This window comes from Dermacentor andersoni, chromosome 1, assembly GCF_023375885.2.
Source record: "Dermacentor andersoni chromosome 1, qqDerAnde1_hic_scaffold, whole genome shotgun sequence".
NCBI classification, from domain to species: Eukaryota; Metazoa; Arthropoda; class Arachnida; order Ixodida; family Ixodidae; genus Dermacentor; species Dermacentor andersoni.
Window position 1 is genome coordinate 169,564,288 of NC_092814.1, and position 10,144 is coordinate 169,574,431.

The window sequence follows — 10,144 nt, forward strand, 5'->3', positions numbered from 1 at the left end:
AATTGTTAAGTTACCATTGAAAGTCCATTGTGCTTAGACGGCCCGTTGTGTTCGTTTTGTTGAACGGTTGTTGCGTTACCATTGATTCTGCGTTGAACTAACGTTGTGGTAGTTCTGTTGACCTGTTGTTGATGTATTATTGCCACAGCATTGAAAAGCATATTGTGGCACAGTTGAGATGCCATTGAGATTTCAGAAGTTGCCATTGAAATATGATTGACGTTTCGTTGGGCTAGTGTATTTTTATTCATATATTGAAATTGCGTCGCTGTTCACACTTGCATGCCCCGGTGCCTGCTCATAACTTTCCCAAACACAAACAAAATCAAAGGAGAGATTGATCAACTTGAAGTACCTTTATTTACACTAAAGATGCGTGCACGTGAAACATTATTACAGTACATAAGGCACCACTACATCGAACCTGGAGACACAGGCTAGTACCTACAGCACTCTAGCAGTGCAAATACATCTGAAAAATCCTATACATATGAGTCTAATCAAAACGATCATTGTGCTCTTCACTTTCGACTTAAGTTTATGACTAGAAGGCAAAGCGACTCAAAAGGCAGGGCTTAAGCATACCCTTGTAACAACCAACTTTCAACACATGAACACTTGGAGCTGCTTGCATGTGAATACACAAAAGACATCTGAATATGTTACATTGAAGTGTTGCGCACACTAACACATCACAGGAAGAGCTACGGCTGACTTTGAGAAGGCAAAATAACCAACTTTAAACAAATGACTTCACGTAAATATATACAACCTTTAGCACACGTCTTTCACCGCGATTAAAATTTAATGAAGTGCCAAAGTAGACTTGCCTGAGCTTTGTCTTCGAGATATATATATTTTCATGTTGCCCAATTATTTTATAAAATAACATCACTCAAGTTAGCTATTATTTGACGAGACATCATTTAGAAAGTTGTCGGGCATGATGAACACCTGAATCGTGTTTCTGACAAGCCAGGATTGCTTTCTTCAGAAATAAACTTGTAAAGCTTTTGTGTAATGAAAGCAGCTTATCTCCCTCGCACAAGTCAAGAACAAACAGTACACCTTTTGATTATGTTAATTTGGGGTACAGAGGAGTTCGTTAGTGGCATTTCCTCAATTTAGTGAGCTCATTTTCAGGTAATCTTTCTGGACTTGCACAAAGCTAATTAAACCACTTTTGGGGGCCTTTTTCCCTATACCCAGCAACTAAGTGGTACCTCAGTCAATAAAGAGATAAGGAAAGGCTAATACCTTGAACGATAAGAAAAAAAATAATTATTTAGCACAGAAAATTGGTAGTAACACATGGCGAACACAATTCCAAACAGCCAAATAAATGGTCACCTGCACTTTCAGTATCAAGCACCCCAGAAATAGTCATACAGTATGAGAAAAGGTTCCAATGACTCGACAGCCCGATTGCTGAGACAGTGAAAAACGCAAATAAATGCATATACGGAACACCAATTACCTCAATTTCGCAGATAAAATGTTATTAAAATAGCACCAGAATTTTGCTGCATAAAATACATAAAGGTTGCATAAAAATTGGGACAACGCAGTAACTGAAAGACAGAGGGAGCTACAGCGCCCCCTTGTTGAAAAAGATTACAAGGAAAATGATATATATGCATATTTAAGTTTACAATTTTCGCTCCAACATATAGAAAAAGAACGCATGCACTTAGAGCATAAAAAGTTTCATGTGCCTGGAGAATGCAGCGCAGTACAAAGAAGCGTCATGAGAACCGAAAAGTAGATCTAACTACGAATGCTTGCAACCTACAATCAGGCATGTGCCATGTCATGCCTTCAATGGATGAAATTCATAAATCTTACACACAAAGGAAGTTACCATCACTCTTATTGGCTCCCTCAGGGGACTCCTTGAAATTGAACTAGAAAAATGTACTCAGTGTCAAAAACAGAGAGAAGATAAGACCCTATAGCGTTCTTCCTGAAATAAACAGCGCAAATAACTTCATGTATCAATTCTATGGACACTTCGCCAATTCAGTGTACATTTATATTTCACAACCACCCAAACAGAGACGAGAAGGATGAATTAAGGTAGAAACACACATGAGCGCTGACTCAAGTAGAAGTTTATTCGTGAAGACGAAGATTATAAACACACTGGCCAACTTCACAAAGAAAAAGCCATGGATGCGCAGCATACACAGCCCGGCACAACAAAAAAGGACCGAAATACGTCCTGTAGGATAAACATGTGCGTCAAAAACTAACAAAAACATGAAAACTGAAAGGTTTCTCCTGTAAGCGATAGTAACGAGAAGTACTGTAGCAACTCTTTCCCACTAAGGGTCACAGAAATCTTGCTTATGAATATTTCTTCGTGATCAATAAATAATGCTTCCATAAGTCCTTTTCTGTTCTGGTCTTTGTGATGAAACAATCGTTCTTTCTGCTCTGTACCGCAACACCAGAGGAGTTCCAGAAGCAATATTTATTGATCACAAACGAAACAATTGCATAACCAAGTTATCTGTTGCCCTTAGTGGGAAAAAGTTGTTCTCAAAAGAGTATTTCCCGTGGGTAGTATCACTTATCGGACAAATCTTTCGCTTTTTCAATAGATTTGACCGATAGTTCTCGTTTTTCACGCACGTTTATTCTACATGACGTGGCTTCATATTTTTTTTCTTGTCGCACGTGGCTGTTTCTGCCACGCACGCACGGATTTTTACCTTTGCCAAGTTGACGAGTGTGTTTAATACCTTTGTCATCAAAAGCAAACATTTAGTAGAGCTTGCGCTCGTGTGTGCTCCTACCTATTTCGTCGTCCGCCTCTGTTCGTGCTGCTGTTTACAGTACCCACGTATCACTTGGTTAGGCTGGTAAACATTCTCACAAACAAAAGTAAATGCCTCCCCTCAAAAGGTAGCCCATCCTTTACTACTAAACGCCAGCGCAAATAGAAAGTAAGCCTTCACAGCGTCCATGTGGCAGCTAGTACACCACAGAGCAACACAAAAAATAGTTGAAAATCCCACTTGATGGAGAGTGGCAACAGAGATGCGAGCTTGCTAGTGAATCAGCCACATATCAACGGGTGTCTCTTGCACGACGCCAAGGTGCTTTTGGCGTAGAACACTTTAGCATGTGGGAATTTACTGCATACGTAACCTGTGAGAAGGGAATGTGGACAGAAAATGAGATTGCGCGGATTAAGAATCTGCCACACACTGCACATAACTACGCACGAAATAGAACTACACACTATACTGGCAAGTAAAAATTTGCGACTCTTTACGAGTGCCGTCGAGAAAAGGAAGGAATGGGTTGCTACGGTAAATGTTAGCTAAAACACGCACAGCGATGTTTCACAGTGGGGAAAATATTCCCGGCTCTCTCGCAGAACCAAAGACCACGCGACAGTGCATAGCCCATACCAAACAGATATCGAATCTTTGGGCAGAAGTCCAGTAGAAGGAATGACCTAAACATACGCCGAGAGCGATGCGAGCGTGAGCGTGCCTGTACGAGTGAGAACATGTACCGCTTCTTTGAAGCTAGCCGCTCCGGCGTGGCTCCGATCATCCCGCGCGATTTGTGTGCAGAACGTCACGTACACGCCCTTGCGCGTTTTGCGCGGTAGCGTCCGCACAGTGAGCTAGCTTCATGCACACGTCATTCTTCACCGCGCAAACGGTGCTCGAGTGCGACGCTTAGCTCGAGGCGACAACGCGCCGATTAGCGCTCCTTTCGCTTCAGGAAACAACGCACATTTGGATCGGTCCAACTCAAAGAGGCAGCAGAGAACGGTGGCATGTTTCGGTTATCGCGTATTAAAATTGTACAGTACGCCTTCAACGGCAACCCGCCGCGCTAGATAAAGATGCTTACTGCGGTAGTTTTGGCGGTGATAGACGATAAGGTGAGCCCGTCGGCGGCTGTGTTCTTTGACCACGTCACCACACCTCTGTTCATTTGCGCTGTGTATCCGTGTACAGTCACCGCGCGGAAGCTGTGACTAACCGGTTGGCCGTTCTCCGCAAATCCCAGAGAGGCGAAATATATTTCGCGGTGCGCCGCATCATTAGCCGCAACCTAAATCGAGGCGCGCTAACCGCTACGGCACAAAAGGTGATCACACTAACCGTATGGTATACGATGAGCCACTACGGAAAAAAAAAAATAATTCTGATGTTCCACGAGCCAAACCAACGATCTGATTATGAGGCACGTCGTAGTTGGGGACTCCGTATTAATTTTCACTTCCTGGAAATTTTTACGTGCATACAATGCACAATGCACGAGCGTTTTTGCATTCTGCTCCTTCGGAATGCGGCCGCTGCAGGGATCGCATCCACGACCTCGACCCCCAAATTGCCACGGAGGCCGCCATAGTTACGAAATGCGTAAGCGTGACGTGCAACACCGCCTTCCGGTACGAGTGTGGTACAAGCGTAGCACAGCTGCACACCTTCTGCACGATTATTTGTCGCGGTTCTCCTAAACTCGTAGTGCCTGCCTAAATACCTTGAAAGGCAGCGCGCCTCTCATGTATCGGAACGCGATAACAAGCGCTTAGACGGCATACCTGAGCCCCCATGAAAGATGACGTGGCCACTGTACAAAATTATCACTGCGCAGAGAAGCCGATCCTTATGTTCCAACTGTGTTCTCTCATACAAATGAAGGAAACGTTATTAGTCAGGAACAAATGAAGCAATGCAATTTTACGCACATGGGGCGCCGCTGCCTCTTCGCCTACCATTGTTTCAAACGAAGTGACGGCGGCAGCGAGAGTTAGTATCGCGCGCATTTGCTCTGGGGCATGCGGTTTGCTTCAAGAAAGTGAACGGTGTGCTTAACATGTCACGCTCGTCAATGTCAAAATAGAAAAGAAGGCTACGTGCCCAAGAAAACGAGATTACTTACCTATCTTCAGAAGTGCGGCTGCGACTGTTTCGGGGTGCCTTCTCTCCAACAGGCATCATGGCCTCTGCCGCGCAACTCATCAAAACCGTCAGGCTCGCACATCAGTAGAAGACTAGTTGTTGGGTGAGCCAACCACTTCACCGGATAAACGTCCCACTTATCGTCGTTAAAGCATTTCACTAAAATGTGCGTCATGATGTCCGAAAAGAAAATACCTTCATCAAGAAGCACGAGGCGTGAACCACCGCACAACTGCAACCGAATAACTGAGTCCGAAAGCCGTTCACAGATTCACGTGGCTTCACTATCGTATTCAGTTATAAAAACCTTTCAAACACAAAATAACGGCACTTAAGAACCACTAATTGATTAGCAATAATTTTTCATCAACTAACCTTCATAAATTTTTAAGAACTACCTAATGTACAGCGTAAACAATAAATACTACGGCCAAAAAATGCGACTACGAAACTAGCGGTAACCATGTGTACTGCTGCAAAAGTGGGCGAAAAACGAAGCTCGGTTGCGCCCGTTTGCGCGCACACATACACACCCGAACGCTATCTTAACGTCTGTCCCGCCACCTAGAAGTAAAAATTACTACTAGTTTTGCTATTTTTACAAAACTAAAGCTTCTAAAATAGTTTGTAGCGTCTTTGCAGATGACGAGGTGACAAGTAAGGCACAATAAGAGTCCGTTACCTGTATTTCTTTCATTTCCCTTTGGTGTTCTTAACTGAACATATTAGACGTGCAGGCTTGAAACATGAGAGGACGACAGTTCGGCGAGGCTCAAATAAATCGCTTGCTTCTTGCAAGGCGAGAAACGGGAGCAGCCGCAGATACAGCTATTAGCTGTGATACTGTTGCGGCTGTTGCTGAATCTGAAGCTCTTTGAAGTCAATGGTTATAGCGGCTGCGCGCTGCGATCTCAAAGCGCGCTCATTCTTTGATCTCTAGTACCACGGACATTGGCACGGACATTGGATAAAAAACTATATTTGCTTTACGGACAGAGGGCACGTCGCAGGAAATTCAAAGACCTTACCCGTGTATGTTTGTAGCGTGTGCGCGCTTGCATCCTACGGTTCCCACAGTGCGTCCGATGCTCGAACGCAGCGTCGTCGCCTGTCGGCACCTGTCTTATCGCCGGCCGCGCTGCCGCCGTGTCTACTTTTGGGGAACTCCACATGCGCGTAGTCACCGTGTTTGCAAGTGAATTTCGCATTCTTCGGCTCCCCGAAACGTGCTCATCTCGGATCGTACCAATGGTTATGTCATCTAGTGTATGTTAAAACGACGATGGCATTTGTACACCGGCGAAGAAATAAATCGTTATGAACTTGGGCGGTCATGAATCTAGTCTAACGTTGCAGTTTTTGCGTAGCGAAAATGGCTACGAAAGTGGGGCGGTCCCGGAGATAGGCGCTTCAAAGCGCCAGCTGTAGCGACAGCACCAGGAAGTGGCACGCGGTGCACACGCCAAGCATTTCAGAGCTTACTGGCTTTCGAATGAGAGGAGTATGCGCGCGCTCGTGGCCTATTGGTTAGAGTACCGGGCTCGACGGCCGACGTTCGATTCAACCCCATCGGTCACACATAATTTTCTATTAATGAAAGCGAGGCGAAAGAAGAACCTACCTGCCGCAAAGTGAGAGGAATGAGGTTGGAACGCATCGCAAAACATGTTTGGAATGTCTTCATATGCGAGTCCTAATTATTGTATACTGGACTCAACCGCTACACAACAAAAGAACAACTAGAAAAATCAACACAAATTACCCAATAAATTGTTTATTGAGAACACTCAACGGTAATATTGTTGTGCAAGGGTTGAGTGAACTCAATTGCTCTTGAAAATTTGTTGAAGTCCGTTGTTTCAACAATTCCCCAACAATATATCAATGGTTAATCAACACTCATTTTTGTACGGGTTTATTGTAAAAACAATTCTATACAAATTATACTAAGGTTTATAGAGTGCGGTGGGGTGTGTTGATGAAAAAATAGATTCAAAATCTCGATAACACAAGGTTAGTTTTGAGTGGTTGCCCACAAAGGGCGGCAATAGTGTGATGAATAGTGTCCAAAACAATTGTTGCTGACAATTCGCTTTTGTTTTACATTCCGTACACGAAGCGAACAAATTTTGCAAGTCAACCGAACATGTATCCACGCATGTGAATGCACAAGAGTGTCTGTCCCTTGTACGCTTTTCGAGAGAGTGAAACCACGCGTTTGCGTCGTCGGATGGATTTCCCTGGGTGGAGACCATGTTCTTCTCCGTATGCGTTGCCTTAATGGCAGGCCACCATGAGTTATGTTGCATTTTCTGTCGGGAAAACAGCCACTGTAAGTGAGCGGCACGTCGCATGAGGCTATACGGCTGGCCATTGCTCGGTCTTGGTGACTACTGACGTCCTGAGGGCGTATAAGGTGGTATCGTTGCTTAAATATGACTAGAAGCACGAGTAACGGAGACCAGCCCATCTGAGGACAGATGGTCAAGGAAAGTTCTCTAATGAACTAATGAAGCGTGGTAGACGGCACCAACTAGCATTTTATCGCACCATTCCCACCCTTAGAAAAGTGTGCTGGGGCTTTAACGCATGTTTTTCATCCAGAAAATAATAAAAGACGGCATTAAGTTTGCTATGTCATGTGGCTCTCAAGCATACTCAATAATTGTCAGCCTTGTATTTACTGCAAACGTGTATGCTGTAGCACGTTAGGATTTCCTGTGCTATCATAATGAACAAGGCAAGGTAATTGTAGCGGCAAGTACACCCTACACAGTTTCTACTATTGCAATGCGGTTTTCATCGAGGCGCTAGAATACGCGTGATTTAATTTAGATGTTTATTCGAAAGCTAGTATTTAATGTTGCAGTTTCGGCTGTGCTGCTTAGGTTATACGTATTTGACCGGTGCTATTCCGATCAATGGCAAGCTTGTGTGGCGAGTATCGGAGGGAAAACCCACTCACCGATTGATATACGCTAAACAAACTTGCCGTTGCTCGTGGCGCATGTCCTCTCCAAAAACGCCCGTTTTAGTAAAGCTTTAGTGCCGAGCGGGGCTACTTTCAGTCTGTAAAGTTTACCTACACTTTTGCGTTTCGGCTCTTAGACGGGCTTCATTCGCTGGAGGGAGCTGCTTCAGTCCGCCCTCTTGGACAGAGACATGTCCAAGATGTCTGTCTGCTACCCGGCACCCCGCAGCAACGTTCCTCCCGCGGGGGCCGTCATGAACTACGTGGTCTTCCACATGCTCATGGCGCTAACCCCATTCCTTGGCCACACACGGAGACGCTACAACTGGAGCAGCATCGCTTACGGTCGCACAATCGGCCACTACCAGAAGGTGGCGCCCGAGGCTTCTTGCGTGAGGATGATGGAGCGCTTTCAGCCGCGCCTTTTAACCAGGCAAGATTTGTTTGATCTACACATACGCTGCTGTAGTTTTATATTTGCAGGGTATTAATCATCTACTTACAGTAGTTAGCACTGAGCATATTCTCGTATGTGATACTTTCTGTGTGGCTGATATGACCTATACGAACAATTGCCGGTTCGTTCAGTTTCGCCTACAGGAACAGACGCAGCGCACGCATTTGAATCTCCGGAAACCTCCATACCACATATCCAAGCTGTCCTTGAAAGTTCGAGACCTGTTCAGGAACTTACGAAGTACGCGACAAAGAACGCCTGAATTCAGAACTAACGTTTCGACGGGAGAAGCTGTCTTCAAGCAATGTCAACAATGTTATGCAAGAGTGAAACCAGGTGATGGTTACGACGACAGCCCTAAATTACCAATAGATAAGCACTGACCGAGGAGCAGTAGAAAGAAAAAAAATCACTCAGAAACAGCTCTGGGAGTTGTCTAAATCTGCGTAAGCATTGTGCTACTTGCTCATTTCAGCGCAGCCCGGTATCATTATCAATGTTATGAAACTTGATCCGACCAATATAAACCACAGCACTGGGGCGGCACGAACTGCTGCAGACGGAGGTGCAAGGTGACTTGATGACGTAAAACTACTGCAAGTGGCGGCGCCAGTTGTGCTGATGACGTTCCGATCCTTATAAGCCGTTATCGCTCTTGAGCACCTTATCCATCCGCGTCGAACAATTACCAACCGTGATCAACCGTACTCCGGCGGCAGTGGCTCCTGTTACATTTCGCCTACAACGCGCGGTAATGCCGGCGCGGATGCAACGGACGCCGGGGCTTCGTTCAAAGCGGCGGACATTTTGGGCCGTTCGACGCCGCCGCAACGCCTCCCCGCCAAGCGTGTCCAGGCGTGTTCCAGTGCCACGTGTCTTCGTGCGTGCGTGTGTGTGTGTGTGCCCACGCTTGTCAAAGCGCGGCAGCCGGGGGAGCGGAGCTCCCCAAGTGAGGTGCCAGGAGGTCTGTCCGTCGGCGGGTTGGCGATGCGTCACTACACTCGGCTCACCATGTCTCTCGGCTCGACCGTGCGCGCCGTCGCGTGGGCTCATGCTCCGCCGTCGCGTGGGCTCATCCCGTGACCTTCCTTCTGGCCCGCGACGCCGAGAGTATAAGAGCAGCTGCCCCCGGACGCCAGGAGAGAGGCTCCGATTTGTACTGTTGAGTTACGTGCTCTCCCGTCTCTCCACTTCGGTCGACCTGACCGGCCGCTCTTTTGCTATGTTAGAATAAACAAGTTGTTCTGTTACCAGTCTTCTCATGCTTTGCCGGGACCTTCGGATGCTTCCAGTGCCCCAGGCCGCCAGGCCAACGCTACCCTTGGGGCTTGCGACCCATTCGCAATAACGGGCGCCAGCACCGAGTCCCCAACATCTGGTTGCCAGCGGTGAGATCGCGACAACGGAGGCCAGCAGCGAAGAGATGCGGTTGACTGTATGCTGAGCAGCACAACGATCATTCGGGAGCAGTGCAACGAGCCCTGTGTGATGACTGGTTGCCTGCAGCGGAACGACTGCGCTGAATTCTTGGCTGCGAGGTTTGGTGAGTGCGGGACTTTCTTCTTCTGAGTTTTGCCAGGCTTTTGTTAGTGTCAGAAACAGAGCTGGTAATTGGGGTTGTCGTTGCTGCCGGGTTAGTTTGCGGCAAGACAATAGTAGGCAGTAGAGAAAGCAGCATTCAGAGCAGCCATGGATTTGAAGTCGTTGCGCAAACCGATATTGCTGGAGCTTGCAAGAGAGTTGGGTCTGGATGTCTCAGACAAACTCAGAAAACCAGAACTGCTA

The 10,144-nt window shown here is 46.4% G+C and overlaps 1 long non-coding RNA gene across 1 annotated transcript; it reads right to left on the bottom strand.

Annotated features, from left to right (window-relative positions):
• Positions 1-341: 341 nt before the first annotated feature.
• LOC129380741 (uncharacterized) lies at positions 342-5,180 on the bottom strand. The gene is made up of 2 exons (XR_008608921.1): positions 4,912-5,180; positions 342-3,153 (listed from the first exon to the last, which is right to left on the bottom strand). It is a non-coding gene; the product is annotated as an uncharacterized lncRNA (long non-coding RNA).
• Between the last annotated feature and the right edge of the window lie 4,964 nt (positions 5,181-10,144).